Raw genomic sequence first — 10,704 nt, 5'->3', positions numbered from 1 at the left:
TGAGTTGTCCGGACATACGCAAGCTGGTACAGAAGCTTCTCGATACAGTATAGGGTCCGGACGGTATGGTACGTCGTCTGGACGGATGATGCTGGTCTGTCTGGCGTCCGGACAATATGGCATGTCGTCCGGACGGATGATGCTGGTCTGTCTGGCGTCTGGACTGTATGACACGTCGTTTGGACAAATGGGTGTCCGGATGGGATAACACGTCGTCCGGACGGCTGACAGGGAATCTGAAATCTTCTATCTTTTTCGCAGTGCAGAGTCTTCTGAAAATGCTCTGACACGAGGAATCCCTATTTACATCATCTTTACACATAAGTGATTTTGTCCAAACACAGAATGAGGCCAAAAAACTAACAAACTCCCCCTTTGGCCATTCTGGGACAAAAATAACTTGACCGGTTTGGAAATACATTCCCGGTCCAAAAATAAAAATTACTCCCCCTTTTTGTCACAAAGGGACAAAGGGGTAAAATTGAGTAATAAAAACCAACTGTAATAGAAATTACTCCCCCTAACGGTCTCAGAAGGACTCGAGTAAACAGAGTAATACTATCCACAGACAAAAAACTTTCTAAAATCCAAAACAATAGGAAAATAGAGAAAAGTCTGCAAGTGGCCCAAAAAGAGAGGAACAAAAATCCTCCAAGTACCAAATCTTGCTAATCCACTGAAATCAAGTAATAGAGAGATATCAGTAAAAGCTGGATTTGTACTACTTCGGCTTCTAGCTCCGGAAGCCGGGAACCATGGACTAAAAAACCCTCAATCTCTTGATTTTGCAAAGCCTGAAACTGATTATCCGCAGATTGACATCCTCTAAGCAACTGGTCTGCTAGATAAAAGAGGAGATTTACCAGTGAACCTCTAACTGATACAGATATGAGGGAATGCTACGGAAGGCTTTGCATGAGCTGGAGAAAAAGCTCATCTTAATCCTGAGACCTTTGGAATTTGAACATCCAACTTCAACAACAGTCAATTTTCCAAAGGATCCATCTGTCAAACATTGTGCTGGGAGCCGCTGGATATCATATTCCTGAATCAAAACCAACTAGAAATATCTCCAGAAATACCATTAGATCCTGTTAGTTCTAAAAATAATGTGGTATTTAACACGGCTGTCAAATGGATGCCAAAGAGAAATATAAGCAATGCAGCTACTCATAAGGCATAAATATATCATGATCAACCCAACACACAGACAAAAAAGGATTTTCATGCACACTATCTCAAGAAAATATCCCAACAAATATTCCAATATTCTAAAACCACAAAGACTTAAAAGAATAACAGAAGACACAATGAAGATCATGGGATGAAAAGAGATGTACAAAAAGTGCCAAAATCTCGGGAGAAATCCACGAGAAAAACACACAAGATGCCATGATAAATCAATAAAAATGCAAAGATGTGTGTATGGCAGAGAAAGGGACGCAAGTCTTAAACCAGTAGAGATCCTGTCGGAATGTGTCACTTAACCATCCGGATGGCAACTGCAAGGTCAGCATATGGCAAGACTGCGCTTGTCCGAACGTAAGAATAGGTTCGTCCAGACACTTCACACTGAAAAATAGAAGACTGAAGAAAAATTTTCAGAATTTTAATTTTTCTCAAGTCAGTTTCAGAACACGCATGTATAATCCACTAATAACACAATCAGAGAGCATCTCAAAACTAAGCAAAGATATAAAAGAGAGTTGAGAGTTCAATATGTGATGACCCATTTTTTTTTTTTTTTTTTTTTTATACAAAACATTTCATAAACATTAATCTCTTAAAATACAAATGGATCTTCACAGTGGCACGACGATTTGTCGCAAAGCCAACATGCGATACATATCCCATAATATGTACCTGGTAAATCAGAGTATGACAACTATCTAACTATGCAGCGGAACATATAAATTTAATAGCGGAAATCACATCTTAAACATCTATCATAAATTAATAACAAGAAGAGTCATTTAACATCTATGTGTTTAAGTCTTTCCTCAATATATATACACAACAGAAATGGCTTTATACAAAAACGAGTGACACATGCATCACAAGCCATAACAAAACTTATAAAACTGAGGACGCCCATGGTCCCGCAATTATGACCATCGTGGCGAGCTCCGGTCATAATATCCCAAATGCACGTCTACGACCTCATCAACTACGACCTGAGTACCTGCAGCCAAGAGACATCATCTATACGGTTGTGGGGGTTTGCCACATCCATCTAGGTGAAATGATGAGTTCACCGCCTCAGTACATAATACCGAGACCTCAGTGATATTAAACTAACTGAGTTTTCCAAATGAACCAACTTTTCTTTTTAGTCTCGCGTACACTATAACAGCTACCAATTTATAAAATTTTATTTGAAAACCCCCATAGCTGATATAGCCTACACCGACTATCAGAAAACATTTAAACATACTATGTAGTTGGACCCATACGTAGAAGTTCCATCGGCTTGGAAGCAACCACGTATAAACCCACCTACAGTAACACTTTTATGTTGGTAGCTCAAATGCACATAGGCCTAACGTTATTAGCTGTGATAACACTGTGCCTCAGGGCATTACAACTTCATGCCGAGCACATAGTTGTCCATGCGGTTACTAGAGTAAGACTCTGATATCCGAGCACTTCTTACTGATGTGCCACGACAATCCATCTACCTACTCCCAAGCCACACCGATATCGCAACCAATAGCATCAAAACCAAGCACACTAAGCTTAAAATATGCCATCTCACTCTTTAGTACAAGCTTACTATCATTTTCCGAACATGGTTAATACGGAATCCTAGGGCATTACAACTTCATGTCGAGCACGTAGTTGTCCATGCGGTTACTAGAGTAAAACGCGGGTATCCAAGCACTTCTTACTGACGTGCCACGACAATTCATCTACCTACTCCTAGGACGCTGTATTACTCATACCGAGCCATGACAATATTCTTGTTCGTCCAAGCTCAATGTTATAAAATTATGCAACTAGACGATAGCAGTATACATAAGCTCTTTTGCCATTAGAACTCTTAGGCATACTAATACGTCTAGTACAAAAACTACAATATTCTATATCATGAAAACATTATACAATTTAACAATGATATGCATGCTCATGATTGTCCTTCCATTCCTTATGTCAATCCTTTCATTGCTTGTGCTTTGTCCTTTCATTCCTTTCATTCTTTGTACTTTGTCCTTTCATTCCTTTTATGCTCATGCTTTATGCTTTACAATTCAAACTCTATTCCCTATTCTTTACAAATCATGCTTTCTTCAAATACAATAAACCGATTAACATGAAACTTTATCATTCTACTTTGCATAATTTAAATCCCAACCACAGCTCACATTCAAATACTTTAAAAGTAATTCTACACATTTCATCCATACATCATTTCATAACATCAATGATATTATTTGAACATAGTTGAAACTACTCAAATCAACCAAAACATATATATTCAACATACAGTTGGTTCGGATTTATAAAACACATATTTAGCTATTCTAATAAACATAAAAATAATAGTTTCTCAGTGAGTAAAATATCACCTGGCTGCATTGGACTCACGACTCCAACTCTACATTGAAGAACCCATTGAAGTCTCCAATTATGACACGACCCTGCAAATACTCATAACGTTAGACAACGCTATGGAACTCTATACTCTATGACACATGGACTACCCGTGTGCTCACACGTTGCATTACCCGCTTCTAAGGCTAGTTAGGTATCTTAAGCTATTATTAGGTTGGCGTTCAAGCCTTAGTTCATATTTTATTCATCTATTTATCTTTAAGACACATTTACTATTTTATTTATCTTCTTACTATTATTAAGTCACATTATCATTGTTAATTTATTAGTGACTTGTTACTAATTTAGTGAGTTAACAATATATATATATATATATATATACCACTTTTAAACCTAACCAATAGCACACTTAAGTACTTTGCGTACATGGATAGGTAGAATAGTTATTAAATTACCACATATTGGATTCAAAGTATATTTATGTACTTCAACATCCTTACAAATTTCTATTTGTTGTCTTAGGATTATATAGATAATTTACCACCTTAAAACAATCTCATCTTAACCTTCATTTTTAACACTTAATCCTTATTAATTACTAACCACCTTAGTAGTTTAGGTTATGGACATTAACCTTATTTAACACCCTAATTCAATAACTCTTTAGATTAGTTTACAATCATGTATTGATTTTATATTCGTTTGCAAAAGCTTATACTTTGACCCTAAAGCTCAACATTACACCTAGACTCTAGGTCATACTCATGGTAGCTTAACTTATCCCAAGGCTCCCAGTAACACCTAAGTCTAACATCATTAATTCTACATAATTAAGCTAAGCCAAAGAATCAAAACTTAAATAAATATCCCACATGATCCGTCGCAAAGAATCTAGTCGTTTACCATAGCTACCCATCAAATTAGGTTCTAAAATAACCATTATCCCTAACCATTTAAGTTATCAAACCAGCCCCTCAAATTTCATAAAATATAAACTTTAGTCATTACAATCTCTATTCTAACAATAAGCCAAGATTCTTCAACAACCAAATCTTCAATATCAATGGTCATTCATTAAAATAAGTCAAAACCCCTCTTTTACATACAATCGTCCATAGTCATTAAGAACTACCAAGGATCAACCACAGACCTTAGACGCCACATAAAACTAAATCCATCACAAGCATCAACTTTAATCCTCAACAATTAATCATAAACTAACATTATTAAATTACTAATCCAAAAATCCATATTTGAATCCATTAAAGCACAACACCAAATATAGCAAGGTTTTCCTTCACATCAACTCACTAAAATTCCAATAATCATAAGCCACAATCCTCTACCAAATTTCTTCCAAAACTAAACCCAATTCAATCAAACATTCTTTCATCAACATAATAGAGCAATAACCATCAATTAATACAATTATCCCCAGTTTACAACTACCGACCAGATCTGGATTTTCCCAAACTACCCTTCATAATCACTTTTCATTCTGACATCAAGCACTTACCACAAAGCATCCTTCATAGGTTATCAAGAATCAAGAATCAAAACCCATAACAACATCATTCGGCCATCACCAAGTGATCATTAACAATTTCATTTTCGCACCATGAATCCTACCCAAAATCAATTCATAACATAGTATAAATCATAGATAAAAACCACAAAACATTAATCAAATCTACCAAAAACCGAAATCCCATGAGACTTGTACCATTCGGCCATCACACCCATTGAAACCCTATATTTCTTCTTTCTAGCCATGTACCCAAATCCAACATCATTTTGATAAGCATTAACCCTAAAATTATAACTACATAAATTACCCAAAAGAAAACCCTAGGATTTCAATTTATAAATCAAACCCCAAAGAAGGACCCATTCGGTCAAATCCACAATAACACACACACACACACAACCGGCCAAACCCACAAAAGAGCCTATAAGAAACCCATTCCGAAATCAAACTAAAAAGCTAGAGGAAGAGAATTTTACCTTGTTGATTTTCGTTGGTTTTCCCCCATGGCCGCACTACACACACACCATCACGGAAATCTCTCACACGGGAGGTTCTGTATTGGTGTGCGAGAGATGAAGGGGGAAAGGGAAGGGAAGAAGAGAAAAGAAGAAGGGAAGTGGGCTGGGTGGCGTGTGTGAATAGAGAGGAGAAAGAGGGAAAAGAAAGAAAAAGAAACAAAAGAAAGAAGAAAAAGAGAAGTGTGCGGTGAGGGAGAGAAAATGGAGAAAAGGGGAAAAAGAATAAAAAGAAAAGAAAGAGGAAGAGAGAGGGAGAAGTATTCGGGTGGTCCAAAAAGAGAGGGGAAAAGAAAGAGAAAAGGGGAAGGAAGATAAGATAAGGGGCCATGTGTCATTTTGTGGTTGAGTGAGAGATGATAATGTAATCTTCTTCTAACCAACCCGGTGGAAACATGTGGCAAGCTAAGATTCCTTTTATTAAAACCCCCCAACTATAATAAATTAAGATAGGACCCCATCATATTTTATTTCTATCATTTATTAATTAATATTTAATCCCACATTTATTTAAACTACACTTTAACAAATGCGATTAATTATTTATTCAATTAGGACCTACTATAATAATTATCCATCTTAACCCATTGTATTTTATTTTCATAACATAAATATCATTACCTAGAATATAATTATTGTCCCATCAATTTAATAAATACAATTTATTAAATGCTAAATTCTTATAAATTTTCTTGGTCTTTACACAATCAGCACAAACATTTTCCTGGACATAGAAAATTCAAATAGACAGCTCAACTCATGCAATGCGTGTGTGTGTGAAGACAGAAACCATCAAGGTAAGACTTTCGGAGACATGACAGAGAGTAACCAGATTTTCTAGACAAGAGAGAAAATAACTGGAAGATAAGCCAAAAGTCAAACCTTATAACTTACTAGGGCCTAGCCACCCTCATCTGATACACTCCCCCTAAGATGTAGCACCTAAATGATTTACTTGTACTATGAAGGACAATATAAATGTTTTACTTGCACGTAGAGGGCAAGGCATATAGCAAATGTAGCACATAAACAGTGAATATATACTCAAAAACACAGACATCATATGATTAACTGCTTGTTTCTTACGGTGTTGCAAACTAAAGGGAATGCCAGAGTTTGTAGGTGCTAGGTTCAACTAGCATGTGGTCAATTTGGTCATCTTTTAAAAAAAACTTCTTCTCTTATCTAGAATTTCTAGAAACAAAATGTCAGAGAAGGAAAGATGTACCTTATAGGGAAGTTGTGAATAGTGCACATTTTTCATGGCATGAGAAAAGAAGCCCAAATTTTTGCATAAACATGAAAACACTTGGCAAATTATAGTCAGAAACTCTCAATTATATCTAAGCAAAGTAAATTAATACCCAAGGAATTGAGATATCAGGAGAAAATACACGCAATTATCTGATATGCTAAGAGAAAAAATATCCTGCAAATTCTCCCCATTTTTTTTTAAATTAAAAAAAAAATGTTATATGGAAAAGACATCATATGCAAGGCAAGATCAAACCTGATGATGCCAATACAGAAAAACTGTCGCTCGACCTGCTTTTTCTGTCTTCCCCAACAAGTACCTGCAATGCTCTCTCAAAAGAATAGGGGGCACAACAAACTGGTTCCTAGATTGCATAGTAAGCATACAAATATAATAAGTAAAAGTGCAAGCAATCAAACCTGATGCCTTAGGATTAGGAACCGAATCCTAGGCATGAACACCTTCTCCTGCTAGGTGCGTTCATTCCCCCTCATGGGGTGAATGGTCTCATCCTTCTTAACCCATACCTGCTTAACCCGTGGAGATGGTTTGCGGGTCATGTATTGGCCATACTCCTTAGCATATCTTGCATCAGGCTCAGCAACCCTTCATAGCCATGGTTGCTAGTGGGCTTCTGCGGCTTCCTCTTATAGCACTTTGGTTTGTTCTTCTTTGATTTGCCACTTTGATAGGCAGGAACAAACTGCTGCTGATGTCGTGAAGCCTGAAGTGCCGTAGGAGGTAGAGTGCCTGATGTAGCTCTTGTTGGCAACTTCCTCTGAACCTTCAACTTCTGGAGCTGTGGACATTTGGATTGGATGTGATCGGTGATGCCGCAGTGATGACGGGTGGGCAAGTTTCTTTTGTTTGAATGCTTTTTGACATTCTCTACAAAATTATGGTTAGCATTCTTACAAATAACATTGCCTTTACCTTTTATATGTCTCCTATGCGGAGGGACATATTTTGCTGAGGAAGAATCTTCAACTTCACTTTTCCTCAGAGCATCCTGCTTAATCCAAGGCCTGTGGGATTTCAACAAATAACAATTTGGCCTAATATGACCAATCTTCCCACAATTGTGACAAGTAGGGACAAACTTACCATGAGCTTGTGTACCTGTATCTTTGGATTTTGGCATCACATGATTAGTTAAGCAAGAATTTTCTAAACAACCTGTATCTACTATCACAGGTTTAATATCAATAGAATCTATTTCAGAATCAGAAGCATGTGAAGTAGAAGTACTCATATCAGCAACAATTGAAGCAGGCTTGTTAGAAATATTTGAATGAATACAAAGCATGCTTTTCAAATTATCACTTGAGAATATTTTCAAGAGATCCTCAGATTCTTTTAATTTATTCTCAAGTCTATCAATAATGTTAAATAGCATAGTATTTTCAAATCTCAAAGAGTCAATCAAAGCATGTGATTCAAATAATTGAACAATCAAAGACTTTTTTTCTTGCTTCACCTTTTTGAGCTCTTTTGGAGAAACAATTTTATCTATTTTAGCAAAAACTTTAGTGACCTCAATATCATGATTTTCTTCAGATAACTAAGAGAAGTCCATGATAAAAGGTGTAATAAAAAAAATAGAAGTCACAAGAGATGAGGATCACACCCCGGAAATAAATCCTAAACAGAGTGTACCTGCTCTGATACCAATTGAAAATCGAAATTGACTTCTAATTTTAACAAGTGTGTGAACAGTGTGCAACAAAATATTAAATGTGGAATTAAAGGAGACAAATATTTTGTAGACAAAGTGGAAACTCAATTAAGAGAAAAACCACTCCGGGGCAGCCAAACCTAGGATATCCACTATTCAGAAGACAAGACTAGATACAAAGATAGTAACACTCACATATACCCAATGTTGTGGTCGTACCTTGCTCTCTATCTTGTAACCCAACACGAACGCCTCCCAACCAAGTCTCCTACCTGAAGGGGTCTTCAATGGAATCCTTTACCTTATAGCCAACCCCTAAGATAGACTTCAGATGTAGCGCAACACACTTGTAACGGCTTCAGAGGGATCTTGAACTTCCCTGAGCTCTTGTGGAATTCAATACCGAATTCTTACAGTTCTCAATGCACAGGGGCCTCTATTTATAGGCAGAGGTGCAGAATGGGTGACTGCTGTAATATGTACGGACGCCTTCCGGACGGTGAACCTGAGCCGTCAGGACGGACAACTGTGCGACAGGATTTTCCAAAAATTTCGCTGAAAATCTTTCCTGTTTAAGAGCTGCTTCCAGACGGTGAGACACTGACGTTCGGACGGTCGCACGTCCGCTGCAAGTAATTTCCATATAAGGCTTCGCGCGACTGGACTAAGGGGGATGAACGTCAGGACGGCTGAACTTCAACACACAATTTCCATATCAGTTATGCGTGTGTCCGGACCATGAAGGGCAGGCGTCCAGACGGTTGAAGTTGAATCGGCGATTTCCATATTAGTTGCACGCGCGTCTGGACCAAGGCTGACTGATGTCCGGACCATGATATTTGAATTGTGATTCTTGCCTTATGGAGACGCGCGTCCGGACGGGATACCAACATCGTCCGGACGGATGTATCGATCTTCCCTTATTCTAAACTTGGAAAGAATCTGGAGCTGGTCGATCACTGAAGGTCGTCTGGACGAGTTGCTGAGACGTCCGAATGTATGCAAGCTGGTACAGAAGCTTCTCGATACAGTATAGGGTCCGGATGGTATGGCACGTCGTTCGGACAGTATGGTACATCATCCAGACGAATGATGCTGGTCTGTCTAGCGTCCGGACGGTATGACACGTCGTCCAGACGAATGGAGCAGTGGACAGATGGGCGTCCGAACTGGATAACACGTCGTCCGGATGGCTGACAAGGAATCTGAAATCTTTTATCTTTTTCGCAGTGTAGAGTCTTCTAAAAATGCTCTGACACGCGGAATCCATGTTTACAGCATCTTTACACATAAGTGATTTTGTCCAAACACAGAATGAGGCCAAAAAACTAACATTCCCATATCTGTGTTTTGGAACGAAATCCCATAGCTGGTCGAACACTGAGTGTCATCCGGACGTGCTGTTGAAACGTCTAGATGGATGCAAACTGGAGTAGTTCGAAGCTTCTCGACACAGAGGAAGGTCCGGATCGAAAGTTCTCATCGTCCGGACGGATGATACTTTGAACAGTTGGGCGTCCGAACGGTATATCACGTCGTCCAGACGACTGCAGGGGATCCGATTTTTCTAACTTGTAGATTGTACAGAATCTTCTGGAAGCACTATGAACAGCGGAACCCTGTTTAAAAGCATCATTACAAAGAAGTGATTTTGTCCAACAGAATGAAGCCAATTACAAACTAACATGGTCGATACTATCTTTTTTATTATGAAGCATCTTTTTGTTTTTAAATAAAAAAAAGAGGGGTAAAGGATGCAGAGTTTTGTTGTTCCATTACATAGCTTCTAGATATCTTATGTATGTTTAACTGATGTCTCAGTTTTTGATGCATTTATTCTTTTGCCTTTATATAACTGAGAGTTTTTTTTTCTTGATATCTACAAAGTTTCCCGGTGGCATCCATTCTAGATAATTGTTTTTCTCTTACGATGAAAAATGTGCACTATCCAAGGCTCCCCTAAGGTATTTTTTTCTCTCTTCTGACTTTTAGCTTCTGGAATTTTTAAATGAGAGTGATTTTTTTTTTGCTTAGATGGTCAAATTGACCAACTCGCTAGTTGAACCTAGAACCCATAAATTCTGGCATTCTTTCTAGGTTGCAGCACCAAGTGATAAAAAGCATTCAAAACTGAATAAATATGGATAAATAAAAAGATCCACTGCTTGCTATAAATATG

The 10,704-nt window shown here is 37.8% G+C and overlaps 1 long non-coding RNA gene across 1 annotated transcript; it reads right to left on the bottom strand.

Annotated features, from left to right (window-relative positions):
- Positions 1 to 1,928: 1,928 nt before the first annotated feature.
- LOC133852006 (uncharacterized) lies at positions 1,929 to 5,805 on the bottom strand. Its single transcript, XR_009895874.1, has 3 exons — positions 5,557 to 5,805; positions 3,567 to 3,638; positions 1,929 to 2,202 (listed from the first exon to the last, which is right to left on the bottom strand). It is a non-coding gene; the product is annotated as an uncharacterized LOC133852006 (long non-coding RNA).
- Between the last annotated feature and the right edge of the window lie 4,899 nt (positions 5,806 to 10,704).

The sequence above is a fragment of the Alnus glutinosa genome, chromosome 12, assembly GCF_958979055.1.
Source record: "Alnus glutinosa chromosome 12, dhAlnGlut1.1, whole genome shotgun sequence".
Taxonomy (NCBI): Eukaryota; Viridiplantae; Streptophyta; class Magnoliopsida; order Fagales; family Betulaceae; genus Alnus; species Alnus glutinosa.
This window is presented reverse-complemented; position numbering and strand designations above follow the sequence as displayed.